We start from the raw sequence: 15,494 nt of genomic DNA on the forward strand, positions 1-15,494 counted from the left end.
TCTCCTTTCTTGTCTGGATTTGCCTGTGGTTCGCTACAGCATGCGCGTCCCAAATGGGAACTCTTTTGGCTATTCCAAAATAAACTCATTTTGACGGTAAAAATAATAAAATTAGCTTTAAAGTTGACAAAACTTATATTTCTATATATTTTATCCTGAATAATTTCAAATGATGTGAGACAAGAAAGGCCCGTTTGGTCTTTTTGTCCCTCTTTATAATGGCTGTTTTTAAATATGCACTTTTCAACTCTGATGAAGTAAGATTTCATATAAGATCTACTTTATGGAATGTATTAGATCAAGTGGAGACAAGCAAGGGATATGGTTGGGATGACAATATTACATTTTTAAAATAGCAAATAAAAGAAATGTGCTTTGGAGGGCAGATCTCAGAACTGCATTTGTTGGTATGCATCTAGAAGATAGAGTAAATGTTAGATATCAAGTTGTAATTAAAATATTGACACACTATACACCAAAGCTATCCAAATATTTAATAGTTTCACTTCTTATATACATTTATTTTATATATAAGATAAAATATTTTACATATATTTATATGTAATGTGTATGTTATCTATATTATCTGTATACTATTACATATATCTTGGAAAAAGAAGATTGTTATATATGCCTGTCAAAACAAATATGTAAGGACAAAATGAAAGTGGTGGCTATTCAAAAAGAGTGGAAACTAGGAAACCCTTAGACGAGGCTTTCAATATCCACAAGGAACCCTCTGTTCTGTGAATGTTACAAAGTAACATCGATAACTCAGGGGCACTGGTTGGCCAGTTGCTAAACCACAGTTGTGTGTGTGGTCTGACCAGTAATCAGTTATCTAAGTAATTTAGTCTGTGTGCTGCGACCAGTCTTTGTTTAAAGGGAGTTGGCGGTAAGAAAATATGGAAGAGGAGTGGGGTATAAGTAGATTATAAAATCAAAATTGATTTTCCAATGATGATTGGGCTGATAAATGTTAGTGTCGTTTCTCCTGAGGCTTGTGCGTTAACAGAGGACTCAATAATATATTCTGTCTGCTTTTCAAAGGTGAGTTAGGGGGTTTATGGAACAACGACAATAAAACCAAAAAACTTTCATTTGGGAGCAAAGAAAAGGCATCAGGATTACCCAGTAATTGGAATTCACAGTGTGATTGCTTTGTTCTCAGGACACTGTTCACAGGGAGTTTCCAGTTGGAGGTTTGTTTTCTCCAACTTGAACATCACCTGGCCTCCCACAGAGACTATTTACGAAAAACAGGGCAGGTTAAAGGCTCAGGGACTGAGTAAAGATATACATTGTCTGTCACATAACATGAAAAAAAGGCTTGAAAGCAGCTTTGTTTCCTTTGCTAACCAACTTCCGAGAGCTGGGAGCCCTGCCAGTTCAACTCCTTTCTGGACAGACCAGGGCACTTGTTAGAGTCTGCACTATAAAAATAACAATGTATAACAAAGTAGAAGAAATGACAAGCACTTGCACCTGTAGTTTGGATCCAAAAACAACAGCTTGTTAAAACATCCCTAGGGTTTCCAACTCAGCTCTCCCAGGCATTTTGGAAAGTAATGAGGTCCCACATGGACATAAGGAGAATTTGGCAACATGAGATAAAAAAGAAACTTTGAGAACAAGTTTTAGGTTTGCCTCATGCAATTCTCATACACAATGGATGGACCTTTCGCGTCTGATTAAACTCGGTGTGTTTCTGTGTTGACAAGCATATTGGGAGTGGAAGGACAACAGTGTGCTCAATTTAAAGTAGTAGAACATCAAAATGAGCTCACTGGGTGGTTGTGGGCTCGTTTAACAACTATGCTCATGTTTCTTGAGGCTCTTCCGTACTTGATGATTGGCGGTTGGAATAAGTTCATCATTCCAAGGATGCACTGTTTTCTCCAACATTACCACTTATTTCAGTATCTTGAAGTCATCACTCCAGATTCATAATAGCTTTATTTCAATATTTTGACCATGTCAGCATTTATGCCAAAACTATCACTGAAATAAAAATATACTTGGGTATATTATTGGATGTAGAAATACATATTATTCAACTCTTTTACTTCATAAGAAGGTATTTGATTGTTTAAAGTTTACACACATTTCACTTATTCATAAAGCCCAAGAATGGAGGCTAGACTATTCAAAAACAAAACCCAACAAATGGTATCAATTTGGTAAAACATTCAGTCAAGTCAGTAAAAAATACAAAAATCATAGGATAGGATGAATTGACTTATTTCAGTCAGTACTTCAATTTCAGCACTCATGGAAGGAAAATTATTGATTATCTTGGAGAACTTTTAGGATAAGAAAAGTGCTGTTAGCTGTCTCTCCTTCCTACTGCTCTGGTAATGCACCAGCGCAAGATTAAATTCCTCGTCTTCTACGGGGGCTTCTACCTTCCCAGCTACTTAAAGACAGCGTTTGGATTGAAACATGTTTGAGGCCTCCCACAATCTCTGCACCCCCATTTTTTCTTGTGCTAATTTGAAAGAAAGTATTTGGATCCAATAAATGTTTAAGATAATAATAACATAATTATCATTATTATAACATTATATAACAGATGTTAATAATACTTCAGATAATTAATTATGATTTGGAAAGTCATACAATTTTCTAACATACTGTATGGCGCTTAGTCTTTGTGTATCTTATTAAAGGGTGCAAAATTCATAGCTAATTTTTATTACCCCTTACCTCCATGCGCTCTTCATTTTCTCCATATTATAACAGCTTTTTATATTTCTTACCTTCTTTTCTTTGTCACATACTGGGCAGATATCTCATTATTGTCTTCTAGTAAACTAAATTTTTATTGGGCTATGTTGATTCTAGAATGCATTCCATTTATTTTATTTTTTATTTCAGTGCATATATTTTACGTTTCCAAGATTCTGGTTTTGTTTATTTTGCATTCATTTTTCTCCTTTCATCCTTCCTGATTTGTTTCAAAATTTCCTGTTCTTTTAAAATAGAAGTTATACTTCTATTTCATTAAATTTCAAGTGTGCATGTGTATGTTGCAAGACTTTTCTTATCCACAATATAAATTCAACCTGTAACAAGTTCCTATTTCTATGGTAGTTTGGGGTTATTTTTTTTTTAACATTAGACTCAACTATTTGGATCTCTCTCTCTGTGTCACACAAATACACAGACAAACTCATTTACACATTATATTCTGTCTCCCACCATCTGTGCTTACCCTTTCTGTCTAGCAGCTTATAACTTCCTCTCAGCAGACGTCTGGGGTTCAAACTCAAACCTGGTTCCCATGATTCATGACTTGAGTTGTGTTCCCCATTCAGATATTGTGGACATAGCAGGTCCACAGCCAGAAGACAGTTTGTCTTATTTCCTTTGCAGTAATACTGAGCCTTTCTCCTCAAATTCCTGACCTCAAAACTTCCCATTAAAAGCTTAACCACAGATATCAGTTTGATTAATATGTATTAGCCCTTTGCAAAAGGCAAAAGCCCACCACGTCCTCCGACATCACATAAAGGGTCTTGCTCCAGTTCATCTCTATCTCTGGGAAGCTGCTGCCCTCTGCCCCAGTGACAGAGCCTGTAGTTCAGATCCACCCATTCTGCAACATTTCACCTGTTTCAGATCTGCAGATATATTTAACTAGAGTTTCTCGTCACAGAAAACTTTTCTCCAAACGTGTAAATACACATGTATTTGATATGCATACTATTAGTCTTTGGGGTGTGTCTGGAGCAGAAATTGTTTAAGATTCTTCCACAAGTTGGTCCAAATTTATGCACTTTTTTTGTCGCATCTACAGTAATACGTCCTCCATCATCTTTTTGCTTGTTTGGGATCCCACAACCGTTGATCATCATTCTGGTGAGAATAAAGTAATATTTTATTGCTGTCTATGGATTAGGTATGGAAGTGATCATCTCCTCCCGTATTTGTTAGCCATTGGACTTCCCATTGCTGTGAATGTTCAAATCAACTGCTGATTTCCGGTCTACTTTGGTGCAAATGTTATTGAGTGCTTGCCATATTTAGGTTATTTCTGGAACGCAGTGAGTGGATCATTTGCTTAACAGAAGCAGGTCTGTGTTTGCAAGTATATCGAGAGTGGGATGACAATAGTGTACTCGTTAATATGGTGAAGTAGAACCACAAGGTGAAGTCTCCTTAGTGGTTTTGTGCTGATTTTTGAAACTTTTAAAATTAAAATTATTTTAATTCTTATTATGAAATATATTGTACACACAGAGAATACATCTTATTAATATTTACACATTTAAAATAAAATGTAATAACCTGTGATCATCACATATATAGGAAATATACATCAGCAATCCATTCAAACCCCTGGTGGCCTCTTCCTACATTTCCCAGAGAGCTACATTTTTAAATTTGTTTCAGTCAATCCTTTGGTTTCTTTATAACCTTATCATAAGTGTTTGTATCCTCAAATACGTGTGTGCCTCTTTTGAGCTTTATATTCAAAGAATCACACTGAAAGTGTTCGTCTTTTCTTTTCCTGCCTTTTGTCCTGGGATACGCTGATGTGCCGATGTTTATAAATCACTTAAAAGGATAATAACTTCTGTATAGATTTACGTTGTTTAAACACAATCTACTCAGGTGTTTTCCTCTAATTTGCTGCAATTACAAATAAGAGTTCAATGAGTGTATCTAGACAAGTCTCCTTATGAAAGTAGAAATTGTTTTACAGTGAACACTTAAGACAAAAATAAATGATTGTAGAACTTTTACCAGGTAATTCCTGATTATTCTTCAGTGATTGCACAGATTTATGCTTCTCCCCCAATGCATCCGAGTTCACTGTGTGTCACATCAGCATCCAAACCTGGTCCGTTCGCTCACTTGAGTATTTGACAAAAAAATAGCAGGTGTGGAATACTACCTAATGCTTTCATTTTCATTTCCATAATTATTAATTATACTCAGTGGTATTTGATATGTTTATTGGTCATCCACAATTTCTGTTACACTATTGTTCATTCCTTTTGCACACTTTTTTTCTAGTGGGTTGTTTGCCTTTGTTTTGATGGTTCCTAAAGATTTCATATATATTTGCTTGCTGATTCAGTCACTCATCCACCTGTCTAGGTGACCTTTCCCTTTGAATGGCTCTTAAACATCTCCGACATCATAAGTCCAAACCTGTATCCTGATCCCCCATCCCATACTGCCCCAGCACCTCCTTCCTCAGTACTTTGAATGGCAGTGACTTTTTTCAGCGCCTCAAGCCCAAAGCTTTGAGGTCACCCATGAGGGTTCTCACTGCACACACTCTGTGTCCCGTCCACCAGCTTTTCTGTTGGTTCTACCTCCAAACACACCCAGAATCTGGTGACGTCTCAGCACCTCCACAGCTACCACTCTGCTCTGAGCTGCTCATAACTTTCACTCGAATTTCTGAAATGTTTGCCTAATCTCCCTTCTTCAGTCCATGTCCCTCAGCAACCTACCCTCAACAGAGTAGCCCGAGTCCTATGTGAGAGTCAGATCATGGCACTCCCCAGCTCAAAGCCCTGCAACAGCTTCCCAGCAACCTTGGAGCCAAAGCCATGGTCCCCATGAAGGCCTCCAGGACCCTACCAGTGTAGGTCCTACTTACCCTCTGACCTCATCTCTCACTGCTCTCACCTTCTCCTCTTCCTTCCAACCAAACAGGCATCCATGTGATTCTAGAACACACTGTCCACAGTCATGCCTGAGGGCTGGTGCACTTGGAGGTTCCTCTTACTAGACTGCTCTTTCTCCAAGAATCTATGGGGTGAATTCCCTCATTTCTTTCCAGTCTGTGCTCCAAAGGTAGCTACTCAGTGGGGCCTAGCATGAGCTCCCCACTATCACCCCCGTCACTCTTGATTGGCCTCACTTTTGTCCCACTTTTCCTTTCACTGTAGCACTGATGATCTTCTAGCATACAATAGAATTTACCTATTTATTATGTTTACGTTTAGTATCTAATGCACCCATAAGCATTTTTGTCTTTGTTCTTCACTGATGCATCCAAAGTGCTGAGGACATTGCTTGCCATATTGTACTTGCATTCAACTGGGTAGATACTAGTTGAAGGACAAATAAAAGTCACGCATATAGAGCAGCGCACACAAGTGTATATGGTGATGAGTATAGGAAACTCGGGATCCAACTACTTAGGAATAAATTCGGACAACATTGACAGGCTCTCCCATTTGCTGTATTTTTGGGAAAATAACTGAAGCTTTTAGTTTCCTTATTGCAAAAATGAGGCTAAAATTGTATCAGTGTTGTCACGGAAAAGTCAGATGAGACCATAATTATTTTGTTTTGTAAGGCATTCTTTTGAGAAAGTTTAGAATTTTCTCTTTACCTTTTATGGTCTTAAACTTTACAAATATGCCCATGTGTAGATTTTTTTTACTATATTATGTTTGGCATTGCATATCAATTTTGAGGGGGAAATATAATCTTGCTTCAACTGGGAAAAAAATTTCATTATTTCTTCAAATATTTCTTCCTGTGTATTTACTTACTTTATTTTGGTGATGCTTATTATGTTAAAGCAATTTGTTTATCTGGATGTTGTCTGAGAGGGTTACACTATGTGACAATTCAGCAGAATAATCAGTAACTGGTTATGTCTGTTCTGTTAATTAGCACTTTGTTTTAGTTATATATTCTTTAACAATTAATTTTTGTATCTGGCATTTTCATCCAGTTTTCCTTATACTTTTTTTCCCTTTGTGTTTCTTATAAAATCTTTATCCTTAACTTCCAGAACCTGTTTACTATTTGTTTTAAATTTTACTTTATGGTAAATTAATCATTTTTTATATGGCACAAGACTTTTGTTTTGTTTTACTTTATTTTTAGTTTGTTTTTCTCAGATATCTCCTATTTCCCCAGATATATTGCCTACTATTCCGGTAAATGTATTTCTGTGACTAAATATTAAATCCAGGCCACAATTTATGTCCCTTCTACGATATGTCTTCAGTCGTATCCTACAAGTTTGAAAAGCATCTCCTTCTTTTTCGTAACTCTTGATATATTTCTTTTTACGTTTTCCTAAACCTATAGCAACTTAGAAGACTTGTTCTCAATTTCTAAATGCATAATTCTTTCTTATTTTTTCCTTATAAATATTCAATTTATTTTAACTTATTTATGGGTTGTAATCAATAGTCATTTAATAAATTGTGTATTTGTGTAACTGAGTTATTCAAAATCTTTACATCTTTTGTTGTTGTTGTTTTTTTTTTGCTCTATGAAGAAATTCACTTTAACACGCACAACTTTAAGACTTTGCATACGTTACAACAGTGCATTAGGGATACAAGCTGTAAAACACTTTCCATTCCTTTGGATTTTGCATATGATGGGTTTGCATCAGTCACTGCAGGTAGATTGAGCAAGCTTTGTTTTTGTGTTTGTTTTTTTAAACATGCATTCAACTAGATATGATTCTGAATAGATTAATACTCCCTTTTTATCACTATAGTTAGCTAAAAAATTGCCAGGCAGCCCATAAAACAGGATTTGCTGTAAGAACAACCCAGAGTCAGCTGGAGACTCATGGCGCTGGGACCTGCTGGGCGGGCCGCAGGAGTGCTAGCTAAGTGTCAGAGCATTAGGAAGAAAGTCCGGGCTGGAGGCGCCAGGCCTGCAGCACCAGCTGTGGAACCTCCATTATGTGACCGCACAGCTCCATCCTCAAACATCGCAGGGTGATCACCACTGAGGGGGCACGTAGCTGTAGGTGGGTGTTCCGGGGGCCTGATATGTGGGCACCGTGACTGGGTGAGGGGCGACAGGAGTTGGGGAGTGGGCAGTCAGCAGGGTACCTGCTGACATCGCCATAGTGGTCCCAGCCACCATGCCCATGGTGACCCCGTTGCCTGTAGGTGGAGGGATAGGTGCAGGGTACACCGTCGCCGGCATGCCATTGGGCTGCACCACCGTGGTGTGGTGGACGACGTGAGGAGGTGCTGCCTACAGGGGTTGTGTGCAGTATGTGCCTTGCTGTGCGTATGGGCTCTGCTGGGGGTAGGCACTTCGCACGGGGTACACGGCGGTCTGGTAGGGGCTCGGGGAGGAGTATGGTGGCACTGCCTCACTGGTGGGGGAACAGGGCACTTTGTAAGGTGTGCCAGGAGTGTAACCTGTTTGGAAGGTGGGGTTCGCTCCAGGGTACATGTTGGGGGAGTAGGCGGGAGCCGCTGCTGTGTAGCCCATGGGGAAACCAGCTGGATAACCAATTCCTTTGGCGTTTGCATAGGGAACCCCAGAAGAACCAGGGCTATAAACAGGATTCATGATTTCAAGAACATGACATCCACAACCAAGGCTAAGACAGGAGTCCAGATCAGCGCTGTCCAACAGCACTTTCTGCAGCGATGAAGCTCTTCTCCATGTGGGCCGTCCGATAAGCACCCATCAGCTAAAGTAACAATCGCTCCCCGCGCCGCGGCGGGCGGCCTGGGCCTCGCTGACCAGCGCGCCGGCCGGGGGAGCGCCGCGAGGCCTGCTCCGATGCGGGGCCCGAGCCGCCAGGGCCAGTCTCCACCGCCGCCGCCGCCGCCGCCGCCGCGGGCCTCTCCCCTGCTCCGCGCCCGGCCCGCCTCTCCGCAGCCCGCGCGACCCGCCCACGCTGCTACATCTTTTGTTTTTATATATTCTTTGATATTTTTGTTTTTCTCCCAACATTGGAGTATGAAAATTACTTTATAAATGAATAAGTTGAAAGACTTATATACCGTCAATGCTCATATTTCTATCTTCATTTAACTGTTTTTTATTTATCACATATCTATATATTTATGAATGCCTTTCTCCATTTAGTCCATTTTATTTATTTTATTTGTTTCAAAGTGAATTTCAGACACTGGTACACTTTAGCCCCTGAACATCTGAGGATAGATATATAATATTAACTAACTAGAGTTGTTTGCTTATTTTTAAATTTTATTTCTATATTTTCAATTTAAAAAATTGGTATGTAAAACTACATATGCTATATTTTTACTTAAATACAGTCAGATACACAAATTTAAATGTACCACTCAATGAATTCTGGCAAATGCATACACCCACGTAGTGTGTTGAATTTATCCTGCAGAAAATTTCTTCCTCCTACGCCCATTCCCGTTAATCCTTGCCCCAAACCCCAGAAGCTTCCACATTGTTCTGACTTTTTACCATCTTGGATTAGTTTGTTTTCTGGAAGTTTATACTAGTGGAGTTCTATGGCATCCAGTTTTGAGTAAGAATTCTGTCATTCTACATGTTTTTGAGATTCACCCATGTTGTTTGTATAAATACTTGATTTGTTGTTGTTGTTTAATTTAAACTCTTTTCTTTTGAGAAGTAATTTTAGATTCATATGCTATTGTAAGATATAATGCAGAGAGATACTAAGTAACTTTTACCCATCTTTCCTCAAGGATGACATCTTATAAAACTAAAGAACAAGAATTATAACCAACACAGAGACATTGATAAAATTTATCAATATTTCTCAGATTTTCCTAGTTTTACTTTTCTCGAAAGTATGTGTGTAGGTGTGTGCGTTTAGTTCTATGTAAGTTTATTATGAATGTAGGTTAGAGTGTCCTTCACTGTGGTCAAGATAGAGATCAGGTTCATTACCATGAGAGTCCATCAGTTTGCCATTTACTGCCACACCAACACACCCTCCCCTAATTCGTGGAAATCATTAATTTATTCTCAACTCTATAATTCCATCATGAATTACATGAATTTATGTATATTACATAAATATTATATGAGAGGAGTTTTATACACTATATAATTTTTCAGGATTGGCTTTTTTTCACTGAGCATACTTGTCTGGAGATTCATTCAAGTCATTGAATGTAACAATTCCCAAAACTTAGACCATTTTTAATTAATTTGTTTTTATGTTGGAAATGGAAACATCTTGTATATTTTTTAACACTAGAAAAGAGGGGACTGGTGAAAGAGAAAGTTGACTAATATAAAGTTATTACCATGCAAGCTTTAGTTGAAATTATTCTGTTTAGTATAATAAATTTATATAATAAATTTTAAAATCTCAAACTACACTTCAACATACTAAACTTTTGAGATGGAATGAAAATAGTTAAAAGGAGAAATTTTATAGGGGCTAATGTCTGCATTAAAAAAAAAAAACCTTAAATAAACAACCTAACCTTGAAGTTTCCAAAGAACTAGTAAAAGAATAAATTAAGTCCTAAGTTTGTTGTAGAAATAAAACTGAGACTAAAAACAATAAAAGAGATCAATTAAACTGAGAAATGCTTCTTTTTTTTAAGGGAAACAAAATTGGCGAAAATTTGGCTGGACTAATCAAGAAAAAAAAGAAAGAGGGGTCAAAAATACAATCAAAAATGAAAGATTACACATTACAAATGATACCACAGAAATAAAAAGGCCCATTACATATTATTATGAACAACTATATGCTAACAATTTAGATGATCTGGAAGAAATGGATGAATTTCCAGAAATGTAAAATCTACCAAGACTGTCATGAGGAAACAGAAATGATATCTACATATACAATGTAATATTATTCAGCCATAAAAAAGAGTGAAATCTTGCCATTTGTGACCATGTTGTTGGACCCTGAGAACATTATGCTAAATACAATAAGTCAGACAGAGAAAGACAAATACTGTAGGATCTCTCTTATATGTGGAATATATCTATACAAACACACACTATTTATACACACTATGTACTATACACCATGTATATACTCTATAATATGTCTGCTAGATATGTATGCTATATACTATAGATAGATAGATAAATAGATAGATATAAGCTCATGGATACAGAGACCAGACTGGTGGTTGCCAGGGGTGGGAGGAAGGAGATGGGAGAAATAGTTAAATTGCTGTTTGTTTTTGTCTCGTTTAAATGAATTGAACAAAAAAGTAGAAATAAAAAGAAGTAGAAAATCCAAACAGACTAATATCAAGGAATAAGATTGAATTAGTAATCAAAAATCCTCCAACAAATGAAAGTCCAGGATCAGATGGCTTCACTTGTGAATCTGACTAAACGATTAAAGAAGAATTAACACCAATCCCTCTCAAACTGTTTCAAAAAACGGAAGAGAAAGGAGCACTTCCGAACTCATTTTATAAGACCAGAATTATCCTGTTACCAAGCCAGATTAGCACGCTAGAAGAAAAGAAAATTACAGGCTAATATTGCTGATAAACATACATGCAAAAAGTCTCAAACAAAAATTAGCAAACTGAATTCAACAGCATATTAAAAGGATCATATACCATAATCGAGTAGGACATATCCCTGCGATGAAAGGATGTTTCAATATGTGGAAATCAATAAATGTGACATTAACAAAATGAAGAATAAAAATCATACAATCATTCCCATAGATACAGAGAAAGTATGTGAAAAACACTTACCATCATTTCAGGATCAAACATGATAACTATAGTTCCCACTGCTGTGTGATATATACGAATGTTGTTAAGAGAGTAAATTCTGAGTTATCACTACGAGAAAAAAATATTATTTTATTTCCATGTATTTTTATTGTATCTGTGTGAGATAATGAATGCTAGCTAAATTTATTGTGGTAATCACTTCTCAATATATGTGAGTCAAACATTTATGCTGTACACCTTAAACTCATACAGTGATGTATGTTAGTTATATCTCAATAAAACTGAAAAAAGACCTCTCAAACTAGATATAGAAAGAATGCAATTCAACATAATAGAGACTATGCATGACAAACCCACAGCTAACATCATACTCAACAGAAAAAGCTGAACACTTTCTCTCTGAGATTAAGAACAAGACAAGGGCACCACTCTTGCCACTTCTACTTAACATAGGACTAAAATCCTAGCCAAACAATTAGGAAAGAAAAATAAATAAGAGGCATCTGAATAAGAAAGGATGAAGTAAAATTTTTTCTGTTTGTAGTTGACATGATCTTACATATAGTAAACCCTAAAGACTCCACAAAAAACTGTTAAAACCAATAAATGAATTCAATAAACTTGCAGGATATAAAATTAATATGCAAAAATAAGTTACATTTCTATACACTAACAATATACTACCTGAAAAAGAAATTAAGATCTCATTTACAATAGCATCAAAAAGAATAAAATATTTAGGAATAAATTTACTAAAGGAGGTGAAAATCTGTACACTGAAAACTATGAAATATTGATAAAAGAAACTGAAGAAGACTCAAATAAGCTGAAAGATATCTTGTGCTCAAGCATGGAAAGAATCGATGCTGTTATAATGTCCATTATACCCTAAATGGTCTACAGATTCAAAGCAATGCTTATCAACATCCGATGGCATTTTTCCAAGAAAATAGAAAAAAAATCTTAAAATTTGCATGGAACCCATAAGACTCCAAATAGCTACAGCAATCTTGATCAAGAAGAACAAAGCCGATTCCAAGCTGGGTTACAAAGATATAGTAATCAAAACCATATGGTAATGGCATAAAAAAGACGTAGGACACTAAAAAAAGAAAAAAAGAGAACAGAAATAAACCTGACTAACATTTTTACAAAGGCACTAAGAAGGGGCTGGCTCCATGGCCGAGTCATTAAGCTTTGCCAGCTCAGGGTTCTGCCAGTTCGGATCCTGGTTGCAGACCTAGCACCACTCCTCAGGCCATGCTGAGGTGGCGGCCCACATAGCACAACCAGGGGACCTACAACTAGAGTACACAACTATGTACTGGGGGCTTTGGGGAGAAGAAAAAGAAGATTGGCCACAGATGTCAGCTCAGGTGCCAATCTTTAAAAAGAAAAAGGCACTAAGAATACACAGTGGGGAAGGGATTGTCACTTCAATAAATGATGTTGAGAAAACACAATATCTGCATGTAAAAGAATGAAATTAGACTCCATATTATACCATGTACAAAAATCAACTCAAAATGGATTAAAGACTTACAAGTAAGACTTGAAGCTAACAACTCTTAGATGAAAACAGAGAAAAACTCCTTGACATTGTTCTTGGCCATGACCTTGTGGTTTCGACACAAAAGTATAAGCAAAAACAGAAAAATATAAACAAATGGAACTACATCAAAGTGAAAAGTTTCTGCATGGCAAAAGAAACAATCAACAAATAAAAAAGTAATCTATTGAATGAGAGAAAATATTTGTGAACCATATATACCATAAGAGATTACTATCCAAAATATATAAGAAGCTCATACAACTCAAAAGTTAAGTAAATAAATAAATAACCTGATTAAAAAACACTCAAAAGACATAAATAGACATTTTTCCAAGGAAGATACACAAAAGGCGAACAGACATGTGAAAAGATGCTCAATTTCACCAATCATAGGGAAAATGAAAGTCCAAACCACAATTAGACATCACCTCAAATCTGCTAAGATGGCTACTATCAAAAAGTCCAAATACATCATTTTGGTGAAGATCTAGAGAAACGTGACCACTTGAAGACTGTTGCTGGGGATGTAATTGATCAGCCGTTATGGGAAACACTATGAAGTTTCCTTAAAAAATTAAAAATGCAACTACTAGGGGCCAGCCCAGTGGTGCTGCAGTTAAGTTCACATGTTCTGCTTCAGCGGCTTGCGGTTTGCCAGATAGGATCCCAGTTGCGGACCTATACATTGCTTGTCAAGCCGTGCTGTGGCAGGCGTCCCACATATAAAGTAGAGGAAGATAGGTATGGATGTTAGCTCAGGGCCAGTCTTCCTCAGCAAAAAGAGGAAGATTGGCAGTAGTTAGCTCACGGGTAATATTCCTCAAAAGAAAAAAATCATTAAAACTCAAAAAAGTAGCACAAATCTCCCTGGTAATGGTAAATGTATAGCCATAGTTAAATCTGCAATATGGTAATGGTGGTGTATAACTCACAACTCTAGTTTACAAGGTAAAAAAGTCAACGTGGCAAAAATAACCAAAAATTCAATAATCTGTCATTAGTTACACAATACTAAAAAAATTTCAATTGTAGCAGCAAAAATCTAAAATTTGAGGAGGAGAAGAAACCAAAATATAAAGAATGTAAAATATATTGATGTTAAATTGTTAACAGTTCAAAACAGGATGTTATAAGTTTAAGGTATTTTATGTAAGCCTCATGGTAATCACAAAGAAAAATCTCATAGTAATTCTTCAAAAGAACATGATAAAAAGTCAAAGCATACAGTTACCAAAAACCTGAAAACACAAAAAAAGGACAGCAGGAAAAGGAAGAGAAACAAGGAACAATGGATATATAAAACAGCCAGAGAACAATTAATAAAATAGCAATAGTAAGTCCTACCTATATATAATTACTTAAAATTTAATCAAATTAAACTCTTCAATCAAAAGATAAAGAAAGGGTGAATGGATAAAAACAAGACCCAGTGATATGCTGCCTACAAAACACTCATCATAATTTTAAGGACACACATAGGCTGAGAGTGAAGGGATGAGAAAAGACATTTCAGCAAAAGTTAAACAAAAAAAGAAGTGGTAGCTATACTTATCACAGACAAAATAGACTTTAAACTAAACATGATCAAAAGAGATAAGATTATTACATAATGATAAAGGGATCAACACATCAAGAAGATAGAACAATTGTAAATATTTATGCACCCAAGATCTGAGTAGCTAAATATATAAAACAAAAACTAACAGACCTAAAAAGAGAAAGAAATAGCAATACAATAATTATTGGGGACTCTAATACCACATTCTCAACAGCAGATGGATCATTCAGACAGAATCAATAAGAAAACAGTAAATTTGAGCAACAGTATAGATCAAATGGACCTAACAAACATATAATGAACATTCTGTCCAGCAACAGCAGAATACACATTTTCTCAAGCTCATGTGAAATATTTTTCAACATATCATATGTTAGGCCACAAAATAAGTCATAGTAAATTTAGGAAGATTGCAATCATCCAACTATCTTCTCTGACCACAATGGCAAGAAACCAGCAATCAAAACAAGAGGAAAACTGGAAAATCCAAAATCCCATGGAAATTAGATAACATTATCCTGAAGAACCAATGGATCAAAAAAGAAATCAAAGAGGAAATAAGAAAAGTTTCTTGAGACAAATGAAAATGGAAACACAACATACCAGAATTTATGGGAAGCAGCAAAAAGAGTTCTAAGAGGGAACTTCAAAGCAATGAGCCCCTACATTAAGAAGCAAGAAAGATCCCAAATAAATGACCTAATTCTACATCTTTAGGAACAAGAAAAAGAACAAATTGAGCCCAAAGTTAGCAGAAAAAAAGAAAATCATAAAGATTAGAGCAGAAATAAATTAAAGAGGACAGAAAAACAATACAAAAGATTAGCCAAACTGAGTTGATTCTTTAAAAAGATAAACAAGCTCTTAGCTAGATTAACCAAGGAGAAAAGAGAAAGAACCCAAATCAAGAAAATTATACATTAGAAAGGAGTTAGCCTAGATTCACCAAGAAAAAAAAGACTCAGATAAT

General features: G+C 36.3%; 1 pseudogene; it reads right to left on the minus strand.

Annotated features, from left to right (window-relative positions):
- Positions 1 to 7,531: 7,531 nt before the first annotated feature.
- On the minus strand, positions 7,532 to 8,304 carry LOC139044094 (myelin-associated neurite-outgrowth inhibitor-like; annotated as a pseudogene).
- Positions 8,305 to 15,494: the final 7,190 nt, after the last annotated feature.

This window comes from Equus asinus, unplaced genomic scaffold (genome assembly GCF_041296235.1).
Source record: "Equus asinus isolate D_3611 breed Donkey unplaced genomic scaffold, EquAss-T2T_v2 contig_589, whole genome shotgun sequence".
In the NCBI taxonomy this organism is placed as follows: domain Eukaryota; kingdom Metazoa; phylum Chordata; class Mammalia; order Perissodactyla; family Equidae; genus Equus; species Equus asinus.